We start from the raw sequence: 10,994 nt of genomic DNA, 5'->3' as shown, positions 1-10,994 counted from the left end.
AGCATTTACGTTTCCTTTATTGAATTCAGATTGTTAATTGTGACTTTCGTTTCATCATAAGGTCGGTGGATCCATCCAAATGTAATCACAGTACTGGGCGGCGGGACATCAACGACGCTCTCACCCGTCAACTGAGCCTTGGCCTATCATCATCATATGGAAAAACGATCGTCGGGCTCCCTCTAGGCCTTCTCCCATAGACAGGCTCCCTCTGGGGCCTTCTCTCGTACATGGGCTCCCTCTAGGCCTTTTCCCTCACGATTTCCCCAATCATATCATCATAGCATCATAATAGTCACAAATACTTCACTTTGTCCAACGTTTCATATTTTCATCACTTTCAAAAAGCATGCATATAAATAACATTTTTCTTTTTAAAAAACCAAGCGTACAACACGTCTTTTAGCTTTAAAGTTTTATCATAAAATTCCATAACATTTAAAATAACCATTTTATCATATATTATAGCATTCGGGGCATTTCCATGCCTCCTACCCATTTTCAGTTTAAAATGACTGTTTTACCCCTAGACGTAAAATTTATCGATTTTGACTTTTTCTTGCTTTCATTGAATCTAGACCATCCTAAATAATTATTTAAGCTTAAAATGATTTTCTAATATTTTTATTTAGCTTAAAATTGAGGCTTTCATTTTATTTTGTAATTATTAATTCATGAAGCATTTAATTACCGAATAAATTCAAACTTTAATATCTTCTTCTCAAATTTTAAACTTAGAATTTATATTGCCTAAAATACCCTTGTAAACCATGATTCGACCCCCGGGATTCACGTTCGAACCCTTTAGCCATTTAAAACCCTAACTCGAGCCCTAACAAGGTACCCTCGAGCCATCACGCAATTTCTTCGAGCCATGCTCGAGCCATCCCAAGCCAAGCTCTTCACAGACCATATACGGACCCTACTGACAAGCCATGACCCCTCGAACCAGTCTCTAGTCCACTGCAATCCTCCTTCCCATAACATAAGTTGCGCGATGTCCTTTACCCTAGCGCCCATGACTCCTAACTCCACTAGGACTCCTCGCCCTGGCCACCACCCTCGCCCTCACCCTCTGGACCAACCATGGACCTCTCTGTGACCTTGCCTAGACCAGCCCTGACCACCTAGGCCGAGCCATAACCCATCGCACCAGCTGTTGCTCTCGGGTGGCTTGGGAAGAGTCCCATCGTGCATGGGCTCTTCCCTAGCCGTTGAGCTTGAGTCCTAGCATGGCTAGGACTCCTCCACACACCCAAACACGCATAGCCCCAGCCTTGATTAAGCCCTGGCTGAGCCATGAGCTGTGGTTCCCTCATAACCGAACCCTTGTGCCCAATCATGCAATATTTCGTTTAGCTTGGTTCCAATTCACGTGCAACCTACATATTGGAGTCTAAGGACTTTTAAACTCATGGAAAAACGTCCCTCTTTGAGCCTTTAACATGGCAGCCCCTTCATGCAATAATATATCAAGTTTTGGAACATAAATCATATCTTATTCATGTGTCTATGCATAAAAATTAAAATTTCCATAGAGCAATCATGTTTTTCATGCAAAGAACAAATATACACATATTAGGATATGATAGATGAGAAAAGAAAGATTTATGCGTGCCTTTGCGTAATTTACGTTCGAAAACAAATCGACGATGCGAAAAACGACGACGTAAACCTTGGCTGAATTTTTCCTTGCAAAACCAAAGCTTCACCCTTGAAGAATACTCGTGTGTGCGTGAGTTTTGAGGGAGAGAGGAGTCTTGTGAATAATTAGGGGAAGGGGGAATGTGATTAAGGGTTTGGGGTAGGGGTTTGTAGGCTTATTTATTTAATAAAAAGATGTAGAGTAAGCTTGAGCCCATTAGTATGATATAATAGGCCCAATAAACCCATTAGTGCATGATTAAAATACTTCATTTAGGAAGGTTCGTGAAATTATTAGCCGAGTTGCCAAAAAGTTCATATTTTCGTCGAAAATCGAATACCGTTAAAAATTACGTCTCGACGTATAAAATCTCCTAAAAACTCCTATTTTCAAAAATATCCATAGATCATCAACTTTATTTTAAATAATTAAAAACATACACAACCTTGGTTAAGGTATGAATTGGAGTTTCCAGCCGAGTTTTCAACTGCTTGAAGTTGCCGTTCGGGGCAATTTCTTGCTCGATTTCTTGATCGATCTAGGTGAGTTTTGGTTCTATTTTCTCCTACTTATCATGGTTGGTTGTTGAGTTTAGTGAAGAACCTAAGTATTCTCCCAATTTCAACTGCATTTTCAGCCACGGTTTGAGCTTTCCGACGGCTGCCGCAACTCCGCCGCCTAGAGCCGTCGCCGAGCTAACCAATTCATACTGTCGTGACGCTATTTTTGGGCAGTTTTATGAGAATTTCGAGGCTGATGGTTTTCTTTGAGTATTAGAGGACGTTGGAGGCATTGTATTATTTCCTCAGCCGTCCGAGAGTATTACTCTCTGCATTACAAAGATTGTATTCATTTGACTGTGAGCCATTATGCTATTCTCAGTGTTCATGGTTTAAATTGGAGAAATTAATGAAGAAATGAGCAGATGGTAGACTGTGGGAATGCTTGTTATTTGTTTTAAACCTTGAATCCTATATTAAATTGTGTGTTATTTTTGTAATTTAGTTAAAGCTCTCTTACTTCTGTGGCAATTGCAACTTCCCGAACTCCAAAGAACCAGAGCAAGATATGCATGATCAGTCTATTGAAGCAGTTCATGGGGCTAAATCGGTATGGTTACTTTATGGTAGACTTTTGATGTTGTGATTTGAGTCGGCAGTTGTCGTCTGTTAAGAGATCTCTGGAATTTATCAACCTTATGATTGTTGTATGTTACACGTGATTGTCCTACTGCACGTGATTGTCCTGCTGCTTGTATTCCCATTTCTTTTCTTTCTTCTATCACTTGCTGCTTTTCTGGAATTATTTTCTTCGGATTCAGTTGGCCATAATATGTAGACTTTGATTAAGATGTGTTTTCTTTCTTCGGCTACTAGAATATGGGATGCTCCAATGACTGTACCGACAGGAAGAAAGGACAAACACCAAGTGCTAACACCCAATATTGTTTGAAGTAAGAGGTATGGTATAATAGATTTTCTAATCTTTGTAAAATTCAAATCTCAAGTGTTGTAAACCTTGATCATAATACACAAATTACCACGCTAGATATTGCAGCTTGAAAAGAGATTACGTGATCAAATTACTGTCCGTGGAGCTCTTGAAAAGGCTCTAGGTTATAGTTGAAATACCAATTTTTTGTGCTCATTACCAAATTCATACTTGGTTTAACGTTCAAATCAGAGGGACGGGTGGAAATAAAAAGTTTACGTGCATGTTACCAAGAAATTTAGACATTTTCCACACCTAAACTAAAATTCTATGCCATAGCTAGCTAGGAAGATTATTATGGACTACTAATGATAGTTCTCAAGACTGCTGAGGTTTTCTTTATTGTTTTCCAATTTTGATTTGTTTCACTTTTATAACATCATTTATTTAAATACCCATTACTGCTAGGGATGGTAATTTTCCCCACGGATTCGGAGCCCCACAGGGAAAACCCAAAATGGGGATGGGGATCCCCCATTTTTTGGGTTATGGTTCGGGGATTTTTTTAAATCCCCGATGTAGTTCGGGGCGGGTATGAGATTACTATCCCCATCCCCGAACTCGTCCCGAAAATAATATCAATAATAAAATAATAGTATTATTATACTAAAATATTATTTTTTAAAATATTAATAATATTATTAATATTGATATTAATATTAATATTAATATTATCACTAATAATAATAGATAATAATAAGTTTTGGTTTGAGAAAATTTTCAAATCCGTCATCGTCTAACCATATTAATATTTTTGAAACAGAGATGTGGGCGGGGATGGGAAGTTGATCCCCGGAGTTTTGGGTATGGGGATTCTCCGATTCCGAAAAAGCGGGGATCGGGCAAGTATGAGGGTGGAGATGGAATTCGGGGACGGGGATGGGGATGACAAACCCGCCCCCGCTCCGCCCCATTGCCATCCCTAATTACTGCCAGTTATATTATGTTGCCTTTATTGAGCATCAGTGATACTATATAGGTTTAGACATAAGGTTTGATATGATGCTTCAATTACCAATATTAATAAGCATGGTGTTGAGTAGTGTGAATTGATACTGAACATATTATTTTTCTAATGAATTTTAGCTATGCTGTGGAAATGGCTGAATGAGCGAAGTTGGTTGGTAATGTGTCCTTAGCACATACCTTGCTCTGTGCCGTATTCCAATAGATAATTATGATGTGTGTCAAATGATCCATTTACGTATTTTTAAGTACATGTATTTTAGTCATTCTGGTGTTTTTTTTTTGTTGTTGAGCTCAGCTAAATATTCGAAAATATATAACCATGTTTTTTGTTTTACAAAGCAGGATTGGTTGGGAATGATACACATGCACTTGGCAGATTTGATCGAAGAAGAAACAAAGGTTGGAAAAATATGCACGTCTAGTTATAAGTAGAGTTTTTGGTGATGTAGACTTATTTTGGATCAAAATATTGTGGATTATGGTACATGTATGTGGGCATGATTTTAGTTTTACTTTCAGGTTGATTTTTTTGAGAATAATTGTATGCTTTTTACTTTATATTTGTTGTAGTTTCAGAAATTTTGAATTGGTGTCTTTATAAAATGATTAATTAAATAGTTCATTGTATATATATATATAATGGAAAATAGTCTATAAATTCAATTTTAGCAAAAGACAACGGTTTTTTTCATGTGAAAAAATTAAAGACAACAGCTATAAAATGATGCAGAACTAATTTGTAAACAATGCCAAAGACATCGGTTTTTTTAACTATTCTTAAAATGTTGTCTTTTACTTACAACAACGGTTTTTATCCGTTGCGTAAATGTTTTCAAAAACTAAAAAAAAAACAACGTTTTTCGTCCGTTGTTAATCTGTTGTCGTAAACTGAAAAAGCAACGTTTTTTACGTGTTGCAAAAACGTTGTCGTAGCTCATATAACACAACGTTTTTTAAGCGTCGCCAAACCATTGTCTTTGTTACATAATACAATGATTTTTATGAAAGAGGATCGATTATTGGTGCCCGGAATGCGCAACGAAAGTTTTAAAAATCATTTACAATAGCAAAACACAAGCATCCCTCACTTAGTGTGTAGCAAATAACAAACAAAATAAAACACAAGCATACATAGTGTGTTTTTGGAATTTTACCTATCAATCACAAAGATTGATGATGGTTCCAACTAAGTTGTTAAACAACTTAGCTCTTCAATGGGTAAACACCTACCCGCAACCTACCCTTCCTCGAGCTTATAAATTTGAGGAACCATACATCCGAAGCTAAGATTTGGTGGAGGGTCAAAAATTCTCCTCTTCTACCCTCATCTCTGAGGAGAACTTGGTAACGTACGAGTTGAGTGCCCGAGTAGAAGATTCAATAGACCGGGTCATTGAAGAAGTTGCTAGCTCGGATGCTCAACCCGATAACTTTATTTTTCAAACTCTACTGTTTATTCCTCTTGTTCTCTACTTTAGAATCATACTAACCTCTTTTTCCTTGTGCAGATAATTCCAAGATGCAAGAGGCCTTTGCCAAGAAATGGGCGGCTGAGAAGATGGCCAAGGAGAAGAAGATGGCAGCTCATCGAGCAGCTACCGAGAAGAAGAGACTGGCTGAGGAGGAGGTGGCCCGACAGGTTGAATCTTCCCAGGAAAATACTCAGCAGGAATGGGAGGCGTCTCGAGCTGACTCCCAAAAAGACTCTGAGGACCACGTTCCTCTCCTGCAAAGGAAGCGAAAGGTTATCACAAGCTCGGAGCTAATTCTGCTAGAGAGCAACAGAGAGGAAGACCAAGGCACCTCTTAGACCACTCAATCAACCCCTCCTCAGCAAAATCAACCACTCCACGAGCCCCTTCAATCTGAGTAACCTCTCCTTCAGGCTGAAGTAGCTGCCCAGGGCAATCTCTTCTTAGAGGGAGCCACTCCAACCGTGCTTAAGCTCTTCAAGCAGATGCTTATTCCTGTCGAGGAGGCACACATGAGGGGCTCCCGGCCTACCCCAAATTGTTTTGAAGGCTGCAACCGGGTTTTCTCTGTAAGTTCCTGATCTCTCTCTCTCTGCTCTTCTTTTCTTCTTCTTGGGTTTGTATGTTTGTTTGTTTTTTTACCAACTCCTTTTGAACAGGACATCCAACTATTGATCTCGGCCTTCGAAGAGGTAGCTGCCGCAGCCACCATTTCTAATAATCGAGCCCGGAAATTCCAGGACACCCAAGAGCGACTACATGGGGAATTGTTCGGGGCTCAAGCCATGCACGCAAAAGAAATATCCGGTTTGTGCTCTGCTCTGGACAAGGCCAACCAACAGTTGGAGAAGACCCGGGACGACATTAACGATGGCCTCATTCGGGAGGAAACTCTGCAAGGGCACTTTTTTGTATTTGAAACCAAGAGTAAATCCTTGTTTGAGGACATGGAGAGATAGATGCACCGGGCGGAGGCCGCGGAAAGGGCCCTTGCTGCTGTTGAATTGAATAAGGAGCAACTGCAGGCCTCCTTCCTACTCTCTCTAGAATTCAAAGCGAACGTAGAAGATCGTGCCTATCCCCTTTTCAAGACCGGCTTTGACAAATTCCAGGAACAATTTGAAGAGGCTGAGCTCTTGACTAGCATCCCTCCCCAAAGATGGAGCAGAGGAGGAGGACTCTGAAGAGGAAGAACAGCCAGGGTCTGAACAAATAGATTAAGAATAGGCTTGTAATTTCTTTTGATTTTCTTATTGTAATTTGCTTGTACTTTCAGCCTCCGGGCTTTTATTAATGAAATTTCATTTATTTCATCTTATGTTATTTTACTTCCATAGATTAATAAACATCACACAACTTAACCGGCCTCAGAAAAGTTAATCCCACACTGTTTGAAAATGATGAAACTCAAAAATTTTCCAAGTATTGGAGAATAACCGGGAATTTCAATAAGTAGTCAGAATGTTGAGTCTTGAACTGAATAAAAAGCTTTGTACTTAATAAATGATCCAGGTGTAAAACCCATAAGTCAGGTTACAAAGCCCTGGATTTTTTCAACAACCAGAGTGCGGATCCTTGGGCCAAGGATAATGTCCCGGGAATTGTGAATGGTCGAGGTGCGGAGCCCCGAGCCAGGGTGTAGAGCCCTGGGCTTATTAATAACCAAGGTACGGAGCCTTGGCCCGAGGATCATGTCCCGAGACTTGGGAATGGTCGAGGTGTGGTGCCCCGAGCCAAGGTGTAGAGCCCTAGGCTTATTAATAACCAAGGTACGGAGCCTTGGGCCGGGGATCATGTCTCGGGAGTTGGGAATGGTCGAGGTGTGGTGCCTCGAGCCAGGGTGTAGAGCCATGGGCTTATTAATAACCAAGGTACGGAGCCTTGGGCCAGGGATCATGTCCCGGGACTTGGGAATGGTCGAGATGTGGTGCCCCGAGCTAGGGTGTAGAGCCCTAAGCTTATTAATAACCAAGGTATGGAGCATTGGACCGAAGATCATGTCCCCGGACTTGGGAATGGTCGAGGTGTGGTGTCCCGAGCCAGGGTGTAGAGCCCTGGGCTTATTAATAACCAAGGTACGGAGCCTTGGCCCGGGAATCATGTCCCGGGACTTGGGAATGGTCGAGGTGTGGTGCCCTGAGCCAGGGTGTAGAACCCTGGGATTATTAATAACCAAGGTATGAAGCCTTTGGCCGGTGATCATGTCCAGGGACTTGAGATTGGTCGAGGTGTGGTGCCCCGAGCAAGGGTGTAGAGCCCTGGGCTTATAAATAACCAAGGTATGGAGCCTTGGGCCGGGGATCATGTCCTGGGACTTTGTAGATTAAACGAGGCTTCGTCCCTCCTGGGTTTAAATATAATATTCATACACTTTCTGAGAAGAAAGGAACTTTCATTATGTCTTCAAACAAATAATTACATTTTTCTGGCAAAAGAATTCTTTAAATGAAATACATTTCATGGTCGCTTAAGAGAGCGTCCTTGGGCATCCTCTAGATAAAAAGCTTCCGAGCTAACTTTTCGGGTTATTTTAAAAGGTCCTTCCCACCGAGGTTCTAATTTTCCTACATCTCCGGCTGGATTGAATTTTTACATCACTAGATCTCCTATTTGAATGCCTCGGATTCGGACTCTCCTGTTGTATGATTTCATAACCCTGCCTCAGTAAGCTTCTATTCGAATAAGCGCATGCTCTCTATTCTCTTCTACTAGATCCAATTCCATTGCCCGGCTCTGATCATTGTCATCCAGGTAAGATAATACCAGGGCAGAAGATTGCCCGATTTCAACCAGAAGAACTGCTTCAGAACCATATACCAAATTAAAAGGAGTATCTTGAGTAGGTGCTCGAGAAGTAGTTATGTATGCCCAGAGAACACTAGGCAATTCCTCCACCAAGTCTTTTTTTTTCCCCTGTAGTCTAGTTTTCAAGGCTTGCACAATAATTCTGTTCCCCACCTCTGTTCGGCCATTTGCTTGAGGATAATCAACAGAAGTGAAAGACTGAGTGATCTTCATTTCTTGACACCAAGCCTTGATCTCTTTTCCCTGAAACTGCCTCTTGTTGTCTGAGATTAGTCTCATGGGGACTCCAAATCGGCATAAAATATTCTTCCACAGAAACTTCAAAACTTCTTGCACAGTAATCCTTGCGAGGGGCTCGGCCTCTACCCACTTAGAAAAATAATCAACAGCCACCAACATAAATTTCTTCTGAGCTCGGGCAACTGGAAAGGGACCAACAATGTCCATTCCCCACTGATCAAAGGGGTAAGATGCCCATATAGGCTTCATGAGAGTGACCGGGCTGTGCTGAAAATTAGAGTGACATTGACAACCCTCACAAGCTTGGACCACTCGGGCAGAGTCTTGGCTAATAGTGGACCCCCAAAATCCGGCAACCATTGCTTTTCGGGCCAATGCTATTCCTCCGAGATGCACTCCGCAACACCCTTCATGAATCTCCCAGAGGACATAATCCACCTCTCCCAAAGTTAAGCACTTTAACAGAGGTCCTCGAAATGATCTTCTGTACAAGATATTATTTAAGAGAACAAACATGGGAGCTTGTTTCTTGATCTTCCGAGCTCGAGCTTTGTCTTCAGGTAATTCATTGCTTACAATGAATTTAATCAGGGGTGTCATCCAAGAATCTTCTGGTGCTGGAAATGACTCTTCTTCCGTGGAGAGGATTAGCCGGGAAACATGCAATACTTCTCGGGTTCTAGCTTCTGATAAAGAGGCGGCCATCTTTGCCAAAGCGTGTGCTTCCCCATTCTCGTCCCGGTGTATTTACTCAATACTCCAATCCACAAAAGCTTCCGCCTGGGCTTGAATGAGCCTGAGATATTTAAGCATCATATCATCCTTAGCTTCATAATTGCCTTTATCTAATGAGTGATCAATTGCAAATCAGAGTACAAAATGATCTATGAACCTCCAATTTCCCGGGCAGCTCAGATACCGGCGAGAACAGCCTCGTACTCTGCCTAATTGTTAGTCACCCGGGAGTCAATTCTTAGTGTCAATTTAATCTTCTCTCCACGGGGAGCTATTATAACAACTCCTACACCACATCCCGAAATTCTAGACGCCCCATCCACAAATACCCTCCAGACCTCCTCTTCATCAGGCTGAACCATCTCTGATAAGAAATCTGACAAGGCCTGCGCTTTGATGGCAACCCGGCGCCTATACTCAATGTCATACTCTCACAGCTCGACTATCCATTTGATCATTATCTCGAAAACTTCAGAATGAGTCATAATCCTCCCGAGATGACTATTGGTTAGCACAATAATTTGATGCGACAGAAAATAAGGTTGCAGTTTCCGGGCAGTCATAAAAAGAGCGAGAGTTATCTTCTCCACTTCACTGTAACGAAGCTCGGGGCCTCTTAGAGCATGACTGACATAATAGACAGGCTTTTGATCAGAGCCTTCTTCCTTTATCGTTACTGAACTCACAGCATACTCAGTAGTGGAGAGATAGACAAATAATTTCTCCCCGGGCTCTGGCTTCACTAGGACAGGAAGCTCTACCAAATGACTTTTAAGATCCCGGAAGGCCTGTTCACATTTTTCATCCCACCCGAATTTATGTGCCTTCCTAAGAACTTGAAAAAATGGATAACTCTGATTTGCTGACTGGGATATGAACCGGAAAAGACAAGCAATTCTCCAAGTCAACTTCTGCACTTCCCGGACAGATGGAGGGGACGGCATGTTTAGCACTGACTCGACCTTCTCTTGATTCACCTCGATCCCCCGGTCAGTGATCATAATATCCAGAAATTTACCACTCTTTACACCAAAAATGCACTTGGCCGGATTGAGCTTAATTCCATACTTAGAGTGGCAAAAGTCTCTTCTAAGTCATAGATGAAACCAGAAACCTCCCTGGACTTGCCCAAGATTTCATCCACATATACCTCTACCTTTCTGCCCAACTGCTTCTCAAACACTTTGTTCATGAGAGCTGATAGGTGTCCCCGGTGTTCTTAAACCCGAAAGGCATGACCACGCAGCAGAATGTGCTTCCCGAGGTAATAAAGTTGGCCTTGTCTTGATCGTTCCTGGCTAGGGGAATTTGATGATACCTCTGGTAAGCATCCATGAAACTCAGCAGTTCATAGCCAGAGGTGGAATCCACCAATTGACCAATTCTGGGCAGAGGATAACGGTCTTTGGAAATCAACACACATCCTCCACTTCCCAGTAGATTTTGGTACTAACACCACATTCGAGAGCCAGGTAGGGAATTTTATTTCCCGAATGTGACCAGCTTTCAGCAAATCTTGAACCTGTACATCAATTACTATGTCCTTCTCTGGACCAAAGATTCTCTTCTTCTGCTTCACAGGTTGAGATCCCGGGAGGATGTTCAAATGATGCCCAGCTACCGGGGAGAGATCCCGG

The 10,994-nt window shown here is 41.8% G+C and overlaps 1 long non-coding RNA gene across 4 annotated transcripts; it reads left to right on the top strand.

Moving 5' to 3' along the window:
* The first annotated feature begins 2,095 nt into the window (after nucleotides 1-2,095).
* LOC142522714 (uncharacterized) lies at nucleotides 2,096-3,235 on the top strand. Of its 4 annotated transcripts, XR_012814508.1 has the most exons (4): nucleotides 2,096-2,187; nucleotides 2,283-2,504; nucleotides 2,651-2,755; nucleotides 3,022-3,235. It is a non-coding gene; the product is annotated as an uncharacterized LOC142522714 (long non-coding RNA). The 4 variants fall into 4 exon arrangements; XR_012814510.1 differs by lacking the exon at nucleotides 2,096-2,187 and having other exon boundaries at nucleotides 2,210-2,464; nucleotides 3,022-3,234; XR_012814509.1 differs by lacking the exon at nucleotides 2,096-2,187 and having other exon boundaries at nucleotides 2,210-2,573; nucleotides 3,022-3,234.
* Nucleotides 3,236-10,994: the final 7,759 nt, after the last annotated feature.

The sequence above is a fragment of the Primulina tabacum genome, chromosome 13 (assembly GCF_025594145.1).
Source record: "Primulina tabacum isolate GXHZ01 chromosome 13, ASM2559414v2, whole genome shotgun sequence".
Taxonomy (NCBI): Eukaryota; Viridiplantae; Streptophyta; class Magnoliopsida; order Lamiales; family Gesneriaceae; genus Primulina; species Primulina tabacum.
The sequence above is the reverse complement of the archived record's forward strand: the minus strand, read 5'-3'. Positions and strand labels throughout refer to the sequence as shown.